General features: G+C 36.4%; 1 pseudogene; it reads right to left on the reverse strand.

The window, feature by feature from the left end:
* Nucleotides 1–3,370: 3,370 nt before the first annotated feature.
* On the reverse strand, nt 3,371–3,719 carry LOC123632102 (annotated as a pseudogene).
* Nucleotides 3,720–12,382: the final 8,663 nt, after the last annotated feature.

A 12,382-nucleotide genomic window follows, 5' to 3' on the forward strand; every position in this document is an offset into this window, starting at 1 on the left:
TCTTTTACCTGTGTTTAATATAAATTACATGTTTTCTATTCTGGTTAGAATCTCTTTTGTTTTAAATTGCAGAGATGATTCTGAATGTGTCTAGTAATGGCCATTGGATTATGGGTTCATCTCACATAGCTGTTGGAAACGAAACTGGACCAAGACAATGACAGCAGTTTTACCAATGTGGCAGTGGCACTCTCCAGGGACTCACCATGAGTATGCAGGGGTCAGTGTTGACCTTTTCCCTGAAGCGGGCCATCCTGACAGAACTGGGAACCTTGAGTACACTTTGATTTTATTTTTGGTGTTAAGGTTAAGAACATTCAAATGGCATCAGAACACAGATCTCAAGATTAATGACACCAAGAAGACCTGCCCAGTTCACTTTGTTTCGAGAAATTTAAGTGGCTTCAGAAGCCAAACGTCTTGTGTCTTCACAATTAATTAAAATCAGTTGAGAATTCAAAACAGAGGGCAGAAAGACACAAGATGTTTTTCTCTCCCCATACATTAGAGTGTTGTCTTAAATTAAGCAAATCCAATAGGTCATGCTGAAAGTAGCCATGGCTGAGAGAGAACTGGCACGTGATCCAGTAGTAGAAAGGAACTTCTTCCTAGTAAACATAACGTATTGCTTAATCCTGGGCTGAGCCTGAAAGCCAGCAGCAGAACAGTTGCCTGATTGGCAAATGTTCTGAATGACTGAGATGGTTTCAGTGAGAAATGTCAACCCCTCCCCTGGGAGTGTCTGTGATGCACTTGTGTGGGCGATAGCAAGATTGGGTTGGGCTGGCAGGGGGTCAGGAGAGAGCCATACAGATGTCCAGGTCTGAGTTAAGCCAGTCATTTGGGAGCCAGAAAATCAAGACCAGGGAGTCAGTAGTTTAATGTGGCCAAGAACAAGATGGAGGTCAGGAAGCCAGGACAAGACAGGGATGGGGAGAAATAACCAGGCCTGGGCTGTGAAGAAAGAAAGAACGAGGGGTTCAGAAGTAGAGGTCACTTGCAGACCTGGTGTAGCACAAGCAAGCAAAACACAAGTAAGAAACGAGAACCAGCAAATATGTAAAACATTTATAGTCTTTTGTGCCTCTTTGTCTGGCAGGGTTGGGCTTGTAGTATTTTTCCAAGTAACTCCAGGGGTCTGTTCCAAATTCCTGCATCCTCTGCTTGTTGGCTGTGTACCCTTGGCCAAGTTATATAATATCTCTGAGGTTTAATTTCTTCACCTGTTAAATAGGCATACCATTGCCCAATTCCATGGATCTTTTGCAGGTGTGTGCATTTTGTGATAATTCGCCTATAAACTTAATATTTGTGTAGCTTTCTGATTATATGGTATGTATCAATAACATGTTTCTTTAAAATGTATCTATACATATATATCTCTATATATTTATGTATTAATATTTGTGCCTACTAGATAGTAGAAACTACTGTTATTAGATGGCTTTAAAAATGATGCAGGGAACAGCAATTGTAAATAGATTCCTGATAAGGTCACATTTGAGCAAATTTTTAAAATTTGGTTATGCTTAACCAAGTTTGAGTGGCATATGGTCATTTGTTTTTTTAAACACAGGTAAATGCTGCTTTCTTTCTGGAGGCTATGGAATTACAGTTGGTCTATGCAATGTCAAAGAGTAAAAAATCTAGGCAGTTAAATGGATATTTGGACTGCTACAATGAATTGAATACTCAGATAGGCAAATATACACCTTTGTTTAGCTAAATTGTTAAATTTAAATTCTGCTGTTTGGAATTATGTAATTACCATTTCCCAAATTATGGAAAAGTATGGAATGTTAATAGGTGTTAAGGGACAAAAAACTAACATGGCCAACTGAGTTTGGGAAACTTCTAATGTGCTTTATGGTTCTTTAGAGGTAAATGGAATTTTGCATGTATTTTGGAAATAGAACCATATTCTCATGAAACAAGTTGAGATGTATGGATGTACATATTTTTTGACTCATAGTTGCGGTTGAAAGAGATTTCATTGGTTAATTGATATTGATAGTCCTGCAAAGTAAGAAATGATAATTTCCTCAATTCTTAGGCCACCATTACTACTTTATTTGGAAGTTGGGAACTTACTTTTATGACTTGATCTAACAGACTTTAAATTTTTCAAGGACAAGAGCTGTGTCATATATATATATTTAGGCTTCCAGCTTCTATACTAGGTAGGGGTTAAATGATTACAAATTGGCCTGATTATAAGTACTTGAAGGAAGTTTTTTTTTTTTTTTTTAAATGAAATTATATGAAAGGCATGCATTTTGATGAAGTTTTAATTCTTCTGGTTGGCTAAGGACTATGGAATTTGGGAAGATAATTTATAAGTAGTGTTTCAGAGTTATTTTGGCCCTAAATTTTACAAGGTACTTACAATGTACTGGTAGGAATGAAGATTTTCATTCTTAAAGAAGTCTTGGCCCTTCCTTTTGTTCACTGGAAATGCCGAAAACATTTATAAGTAATGAATCTTTGACGTAGTCTTCTTGCCCTTTGTCTAATATTTTCTCTTCTGATACCAGACTTCTTTCTAAAACACAAGTCTAAATTAGGGGTCAGCAAACTTTTTCTGTAAAGGGCCAGATTACAAATATTTTAGGTTTTATGGGCCACATAATCTTGGTGTTTATTGCAGCTACTCAATTCCTCCCCTTCCCCTGTAGAGCAAAAGTAGCCATAGATAATATATAAAGGATGAGTGTGGCTGTGTTCCAATAACACCTTATTTACTAGAACAGGCAGATTTGGCCCTCAGGCTGTTATTTGCTGACTCCATTAAAATCATGTCACTGTGTTGATGGTTTCCCATTGCAGTAGAATAGAATTTGATATATCTAGCACTCTTTGCAATCTGGCCCCAGTCTATTATCCTACCATTATTTTTAACTACATCTCAAAATATCCTCCATTGTGCTGATTAGGTTACCAAACAGCAGGGCCTTATGGTCCCCAGCAGCCCTGATATCCTGCCCCTTGACTAAATCAACATCTTTGCTAACGCTGACCCTGGCCTAGAACCTCATCTTAGGTTCTACAGGCACTGTTGTGCAGTTTGAATACTAATTCCCAAATCTTAATTAATCACCAGAGATACCTATGTTTAGCCAATTGAGTTGTCATCAGAAAACAGACATAGCCATGTGCATGGGTTGTGTAAAAGATTCAGACTACTATTTTTTTAAATATGTATTTTCTTTTTTTTTCTTTTTTTTTAAAGGGTTGAATGAATATTCTATCATCATTTATAACCAGATGACAGTTGGGTACATAGTCTTTATACTTGATCTTTCATTTTTGAACATAAAAAATTTATGGGTTTTAACCAGCTGATGGCTGGTTATGTTTTCAGAATACATGGTTAGATTAATTCATTAATGGTACCTCAAAGTTTTTCCTTATTCACCTATATTTTGTCCCTTTTTAAAAAACTGGAAGGTTGTCATACATTTGGCTTCATACTCTGAAGCAATATCCTGATAGTCATCCACATCTACTTCAAGGAATACCACTCTGGTATACTTTTCAGACGGAACAGAAGAAAGGCTTGATCATTTTGCAAGACAACTACCATGAGGCTTAGAAGTCAACCACTACGAGTTTATCTCCTGCACTGTCAAGGCTTCTTGAAAACTGCATTTGCTCTCCATTTGCTTCACCGTTCTTGCTACTGGGCTCTGACAAGTGACCATAAGAACCTTTGCATACATTTTCAGTTCTCACTTATTAAACATATTCATCAAATTGTTTGGCAAATTCAAAATAGCAATAGCTATTTACGTTTCTTAAGCATGTAGTTAGTGGAAAAGGAGTGAAATGACACAGCCCATATATATTATTACCTGTTATTTTACCAAGAAACATTTTCAGTTCTGGAGAAGATTAAAAAAACCATTATATTATTAGGGGAGGTGCAATAAAAGATTGGAATAATTGAATAAAAGTGTTAATAAATAGGGTTCACAGAATAGAAAAGAATTCTTTTGGTTTAAAGCTTCTTAGTTTTTGAGTGTTTATTCATTCATTCTACCAATATTTATTGCTGGCCTACAATGTTCTAAGCATTGTTTAAAATTTTGGAATATATGAATGTTAAAGATGTTATGAATTAATACCTATGAGCAGTATTTTAGACATCAGCCCATGGACATCTGAAGCATCTACCATAGCCTGGACTTCTGACTCTATCATGAGTGTGTGTTTTTTCGTGGTGAGACAGTGCTGGGGTTGGGCATTTAAGTGCTATCTTGTGTGGAAAAACACTTAAAGATGATATTGTTATTCCAGTGGAGTCGTCCTCAGTGTTCTATCTGATTTGATGCTTTTTGTCAGTCGGTTTCTCAATATTAATGTCTCTACCAGACTGAAATAACCTGTCATTCATCCTCTAGAATACTAGCCAAATTTAACTCAGATTAATTCTCAAATGAAAGATGACAAATTTAATCAAGGTAAATACATTGGTGGCCATTTGAAAATACATTTTTAAAAGTGACTTTGTCAACCAGATGATGTCTTGAAGAAATACTCTGCACAAAGTAAACACGGAGTTGGCTTCTAGCAGGAGTGGATTACTTTCCTTATTCTTTGGCCCAGGATGGCTCAGGACAGGACACTTGACCCCACCCAAAGTGAAGGCCTTTGCATAGGGCCAATGATGATGGCGAGGGTGACAGTGCTGGGTATGGTTTCCCTCTGTCCTGGAGTCTGGCTCCCTTGGGAGCCTCCTCTTGATGGCCAGCCAATTGACAGCCTGCTTCCCAAGAGCAGTCCTGGGCTCAGACTTCAAGCCCTGCTCTCACTGCTCTGAGCATGAACAAATGCCCATTGCTCTGAGTGTTTTTCTCTCTGGTGTATTCTGTATTAGTCTTTGTTGCCTTGGAGTGGGAGAACCTCATGTTTGTTCGAGGGCAAGAGAGGAAATGGGCAAAGCAGGCCATTTTTGTCCTTTTGGTTCTAGGTTACATATGCTTTTCTAACCTTGGCATAGTAAGTCCCTAGGTGGTCTACTGCAGGCTCAGTAGTAAAGTATTTACTTGATGGCCATCACCCTCTGTGCACGTATTTCTTGTGTATATGTTTTTCTCAGAGACCCTGCAGAGAGAGGAGACAGTTTAAGGACAGGATTTTGTATTAAGTTCCCATGACTGAGCCATATATTTCTTTATTTTCATAACCACAAATCTGTACCTCTTGTTGACATAACTTATATGTGCTTTAAAGGAACCTACACCTTCAAATATAGTTGAGTAAAGAATTGAATTTTGTTATTTTCATATTATGAAATGATGTATGTATGGCAAAAAAAAAATCCAACAATAAGAAAAAACAAGTTAAAAGTAATTATTCCACTCATAACCTAGAGTTCCACTCACCAGAGGTAATGTCTTTCAGTAGTTTCTAATGTATGTTTCCAGAAACTTTTTGTGCATATATGCCAATGCATAATTTAGAAGCATGTAAGATAAAATTAAAATGGCAATATTTTAAAAATACATACCACAAGTGGGATTGAGCCATTTTGTAACTTGCTTTTTACATTTAACAATATCTTGAAGATTGTTTCCTAGCAGCACATAGAGACCTACCTCATTCTTTAATGGCTGCATATTTTTCATAGCAGGGATGTACAATAATTTATTCAATGAAGGATTGATTGCTTTAAAGATAATTAATGTAGCACTGAACAAAGAGTGCTGGATTGCAGATATTTCTCCCAAAGTCAAGATCTCTTTTAAAACTTACCTCCCTCTTTTTTCCTGAAAGTAAAAATTTAACTCTACATATGTTGGAATTGTGAATTTTGGAGATGCTAATATTAACATCAGTTGGAATAACAGAAATAAAAATATTACAAACAGCAAAAATTGTGGCTAAACAATATCCCAAGGCATTAATCTATGTTTTGAGTATTTCTTTCCTTCAAAGTACCCTGTCAACTCCTCCTTCTAGACTGTTGTACAGACAACAGCCACCTGCATCTGAAGCTGCCCCAGAGACTAGGAAATTTATAGAGAGAGGCCAGTGGCTGTAATGTCAGGCCAGGAGATTCAGAGAGGTTCTCCAAGTTCTCAGAAACTAGATAATATCTGGGCTGGGAAAGAGCAAAAGAAAGGCAAAAGCACTACTCATAAGAGAGGAAGAAATGTGGAAAAAGCCAGGGAGAGAGAGGAACAGAAGAGAACCACTTTGGGAGCTGAGCAAATGTGGACTCTGCTCTGAGTGGCTCCTGTTCCCAGAGACTCCCCTTGGTGTCTCATTGTCTCTCCCCTCTTGCTTCCCTAGCTTATCACTTGTGATCAGTCTTGGAAAGGAGATGTTGCTGCTGCTGTGGGAGCTGGAACAGCCTAGGGAGCCCTTATCCTCTGACCAAGGCAGGACTGGATAGAGTGGTGGGAAATATCCCTGCCCTCCAACAGGTCCAGTGAGAAAGCTCAGAACACTTTCTCCTTAGAAAGGGTGTATGTGTGTGTGTGTGTGTTTATGTTAAGGACTGCAATTTTTACAACATTATGTATATTTTTGCATGTCATGGGTTAATTACCTGCAACACCCCAAACTGTTTATGGAAAAGAGCTATAGTTTTTGTTTCTAAAGTCCCTTGCAGGCCCTAGGTGGAGTGGAAGTCTCTGATGCTGGAAGCTGTGGGTGGTTGGGACGGCGCTGACGGTGGGTACAGGCCATTGCTTTAGTTGCAATGCTCTGAAGCACTTCTGGGAGGGACACGGCACTCCTGCTGCCTGGAGCTGCTTCCTTTGGGCCTCAGTTTAATTTGCTATTGACATTTTTTTTGAAGTCTTAGACTCTTTTGGAAGCCTGAAAAGTATGTTTTCCTAGAAAAATGTACACATACGTGCCTTCATGGATCAATGTTAAGAACCTCTGGATGAGTTGATCAATTGTTGAGAAAGTGTGTTCTAACCAACCATTCCAAGCAATAAAAGTTGACTGTATAAACCAACTCTTATTTTATGAAAATGGTGCTCAGGAAAGATGAGAAGATTTTGTTTTCTCTGTGACAATAAACACAATAAATCAGACTAAGCAACATCAAAGTACTTATTCCATATTTAAGCTAAAAGGAAAATTTTTTTTATTTTTCACAGAGTGAGAAGGCTTTGATCATAGCATAATTGTAGACACTGAACCAATTTGAAAATTCTCATTGTTGACATTTTGGTTAATATTCTTCCAATTTTTTCCAATGCATATAAATATCTCTGGAATTATCTACTACATGCTTTTATTTAAACAAAAATTGGCTTACACTATGCACAGTTTGTTTAATTCATCTCCAATATCAATTATCTGGGCTTTATACAATTGTACATATACCCTTGTGTATTTATATGACTAATTAAATAAAGAAATGAAATTGCTAGGTCAAAAATTATATGTATATTTAGATTTTTGATGAATTGTTACATTTACTTTCAGGAAGCCCGAACTGAGCACAAGTATTTTTTTGCCATAGGCCTTCACCAACAATAGATATTAATAAACTTTTAAATATGCCAATTTGAGAGGTAAAATATAATAGCTGATAGCTTATTATTAAAGTTTGCCTTTATTTGATTAAAGATGATATTGAACATCTTGCTATATATTTATTAGCCGTTGGCAGTTTTTGTGCATCTGTATATACTTTTTGTCCATTTTTGATTGAGATTTTTGTCTTTATTATGTTGATTAAAAATACATATTTATATGATATATAATATATGATTAAACTATATATGGCAACTCATATTAACTACATATGGCAAGGTATAATAATATATATGAAAGAGCATATTAACTGTTTAACATACATATTACCAATCTTTTTTTTTAATCTATCATTTTTGTTTATCTTTGTTTAAAGGTATTTAAAAATATTTTCTTGCCATAAAAATTTTTATGTTTTTATGAAGAAGTGCCATATCTTCTTATTCCATTGATTTCGAATCACTTGCCTATTTGTCCAAAACTCCTTGATCCATATCTGGAAATAGTAAATTCTACATAAATATTTGTCATATGAGAAAAATTTTTATGTTTTTAAATACCATATACCAATCTTTCATCGTGGACTTTGCTTGTCATACTTAGGAGTTTTTTTTTTTTTATCTTATTTAATTCTTTTTCTTGTTTCCAATATTTTTCCCATTAGCTTGAATATTCCAAGAAAAAAATACAACCTGTATCATGTACAAATAATGACACTTTTTTCTTCTTGCCAAATTTAAAAACTTTTTTTATTGGCTTAATTCTACTGCTCAGAATATGTAGAAAAGTTTAAAATAATGGTGGTGATCATGGGTATGTTTGTTTTATTTCTGATGTAGGAGCTGGCTAATGCAAAATATTTTAGAAGAATCACTTTGTAATCCCTCTTGCGCTACGGTCCCCAACCCCAGGGCTGTGGACCAATACTGGTCTGTGGCCTGTTAGGAACCGGGCCCCAGAGCAGGAGGTGAGCAGCGGGTGAGCGAGCAAAGCTTCATTTGTACTTACAGCCTCTCCCCATCGCTCTTATCACTGCATGAGCTCTACCTCCTGTCAGAACAATTAGATTCTCATAGTATTGCAAACCCTACTGTATGTGAGGGATCTAGGTTGCGTGTTCCTTATGAGAATCTAATGCCTGATGATCTGAGGTGGAGCTGAGGCGGCGATGCTAGTGCTGGGGAGCGGCTGCAAATACAGATTATCATTAGCAGAGAGGTTTGACTGCATAATAAATGTAATGTGCTTGAGTCATCCCCAAACCATTCCCCCTCATTCCACCCTAGTCTATGGAAAAATAGTCTTCTATGATACTGGTCCCTGGTGCCAAAAAGGTTGAGGACTGACTGCTGCTTTTATGTACCTTTATTTTGTATTATCTTCTTTTGCAAAAGTTCCATAATATTCATATATGTTCAGCTCATTGGTTATTATTACCTATTTATTTCTCAGGCTTATTATTACTTGTGTCTTCTCTTCTTTTTCCATATTTGTGCAGTACTTTTAAGTTTTTTCCTTTCTAATGTGAAACTTTACAAAGCTGTCTGGATTTAATTCCCTCTGATAATAATGTTGTTCTTGACCCATATCTTTCTGCTTTTTTAATGCCCTTCTGGTATGAGAATAATTCATCTAGTTTGGAATATTTTATTAATATAAAAAATAAATCTTTATTTTTAAAATCCAAATTTTCAATAAAGATAATGAATCAAATGAGAACTTAAAGTCCCTATGGTAGTTTGTATCAATAGATTTTCTTGGACAGTCCTGCTTTTATGTAAAGAGATGCTTTTGGACTTTTTGGACATGTTTCTTCTACCTGAAATGTACTTTTTTACTTGCCTAATAACTTCTCTTTTTCCAACTTTTTAGATTGATAGTACTATGTTTAACTTTTCTCTAGACTGACTTTTCTGACTTATTGCAACTTTGAAAGTGTAACCATTAATTTATGCTTGCCTAGATTAAAAATTTTCAAGGCTAGAAAAGACCAAAAAAAAAAAAAAAATTTCAGGAAGGTCATATCTATTTTAAATACAGTCTGTTTGTGTTCCTAATTAGAAATAATTTTGTATATTTTGCATTTGTTTAGGTGGTCCTTGATCTTATTGCTGACATTTACATTAATGGGACTTATTAATGAAAGTCAGACAAGTTCATAGTAGCCTTTGGAAGAAAGGGTATGGGGAAAACCAGTGGGGGGATTTAGAGCTGCTGGTGGTACCTTCCAGGCAATGTTCCTTTCCCCACATTTAGATTAGTTTTAGTACTAACGATGTTTAAATTTCCTGATGACACATATTTTTAAACATTCCTTAAGTTAATGTTTGCAACTTATTTTTTCCCCTCTAATTTGAATTTTTCCTTCAGATTTGATTTCTTATTTGCTAACATATTGGAGTTCTGCAATTTGCATGACGTTGTTTTGTCAGGGTGGCAGTCTCCTTTTGGTTCTTGGTGTGCTCTTGGCCGAAGAATGACCAGACACACCAAAGTGTCATGTCCAGACTATTATCCTGGTCCTCTGACTCCTTGCTTGGAAAAACTACCAGCAGGGCCAATACAATGGAGTGACCTCAGGCAGGAAGCAGTTTCACACAAGTAGCTCTTTATTGTATAATAAAATGAGTCTGTCTCTGAAAGTGTAGAGAGATCGATTGATTGACTGACTGACTGACCGACCCACTCTCTCTCTGACTTCTTGGATTGTTTCCTTTTATTAGCCCAGTCTGGGGAGGGACTCTAGGGAAGTGTTGTCCTCACAATTCCATCTGCCTATATGAGCTCCCTCTCCAAAAGCTCACCTGGGGGTGGTGAACCACAATGCAGATTCAAGCTAATGGCATAACAATTACTGTGAGGTTACTCTAGGTCACTTCCTAAATCCTGTCATGCCTGGGCTGGGGAATTCCAGATTGATAAAGCATTCCCTTCTTCCCCAGGTGTAGCAGTTGCTTGGGATAGGATTAAGGGTGGGGCAGCACCAAAAGGGAGTGCCCACTCGTATCCTTCCCAGGTGGAGAAATTGCTCAAAGCAGCATGAAAGCAGGGAACCCTTCTGAGAAAAGCTGGAGATCCTAACTATCTGCCTAAGAGTTTGCTCCAAATATTCATTCCATACAACCCTTTTCAGAACCAACTCTACTTTTTATCCCTGAGCTCTAGTTCCTCTTCTGGAAAAAACAAAACAAACAAACAAAAAAACCAAGGTGAAAACGGTGCTTTTCCATATGTGGCTGAATTGTTTTAGTCCTGTGTGGGTTACCAGAGCCTACTAAAGTGAAGTTGAAACTTTGGAGATTTTTTTTTCCTTACCGAGTTGAATTAAAAAAAAAAAGTAATAAACCGAAAACACAGAGTCATTCCCCCCCATTTGGTGACACAGAGAGAGTAAAATTTTAAGACTTAAAAAGGACCACACATATTCCTGCAGAGACTGGAGTGTAGGAGTGGAACTGTGAGGTTGCACATTAACTCATTTCCTTTCAACAAATGTTTCGTGCATCTTTCTCAAGTGCTGGCTTCTCGCGTGAGTTGGGTTCCCAGAGCAAAAACTCTGCATCTGAAGTCCCCAGCGAGTCCCCTCTGCTGAACTGCTCCCCTCAGGCCACCAGCACTGGCTTGGACTATGTAGAGGCTGCTCACCACAGCAGAGGTTTGAAGAATATATACCAAGTTCAAACTATCAATCTAATTCATGTGTTTATTCTATAGAAATATTGGCATTATACTCAGGTTCGAGTACCTTACTAATTACATAGTTTTTGGTATATTTTATTGCAGAAAAGTTTTAAATACTTATTTGCAGTAGGAAATTTAGAAAATTTTCATTATAATTTTCAATAGACACCTACGTGTTGTTAAAGAACACAAAAATTTGCACTCTGAGCTCATTTGTCTTCTTAATGTGGGCACTCTTTAGTCAGGGGAACACAGAAGAATGAACCATTACAAAAACACCAAGAAAAAAGTCAGAATATATGTCTTCTATCAGTTGTCTGAGGTAAAGATAATTCAGAGGGGAAACTTCTAAAGTTATTGACAAAATAAATTTCCTTAAAGATCGGCTTAATTTTTCTGTCATCAAATGTTTCCAAATGATTTACTTTCATAGAACATTTACTGTCTAATTAAATGTTTAACTAATATTGTCCTTTAAATAAAGGTGAAGTTCTACTTTTGAATTTCCATTCCAGTATATAATTAGAGAGTTCTAGGTTAGAAATTATAAATTTATGGCTCTAAGGTTTTTCTTTCTTTCTTTTTTCCCTCTCAGTTCTTTAATTTCCTTCATCTTCTATCTCTTTCTCCTTCTACTTTATTTCTTCAGGAACATCATTCTGCAGTCCACTAACTTCAGACTATAACCATTCAGACTATAATATTGCATGTAATCTTTCTTATGTTCTCAATTCAAAATACAATTATTTCCTTCTTTCTTTTCTTTATCCTTCTTCTATGATAATTATTAAACCTAGAAATTCTCTATAAAATAAACATTATTGGCAATAACTGATATTGCCTAAATGGAAAAAAGGTTAACCTTCTATTATTTAAAGGAGTTTAAAAGAGACATCTTTGTCCAAAAAAAATACTCTTTGCCATGAATTTTTATGTTAGTGAATTCTTTTATTTAAGGAAATGTGTTCTCAGTAGTGTTCAATAAGATTTTATCAATGAGTAACACCTATCCATTATCTAATATGTTACCTAGCACAGGTGTCTGGGTACTGGTTAATTTTGAAGGAGAAAAGTTCAGACATCATACATAGCATGTGGCATCAGAGCAAATGTGATGAAGACAAAGCTGGAAGATGGATTTGGGGTAAGATAAGGATACTGGGAGGGTGGGAGAGCGAGATAAAATTTTTATGTGGGGGATTCT

The sequence above is a fragment of the Lemur catta genome, chromosome 2, assembly GCF_020740605.2.
Source record: "Lemur catta isolate mLemCat1 chromosome 2, mLemCat1.pri, whole genome shotgun sequence".
Classification (NCBI taxonomy): domain Eukaryota; kingdom Metazoa; phylum Chordata; class Mammalia; order Primates; family Lemuridae; genus Lemur; species Lemur catta.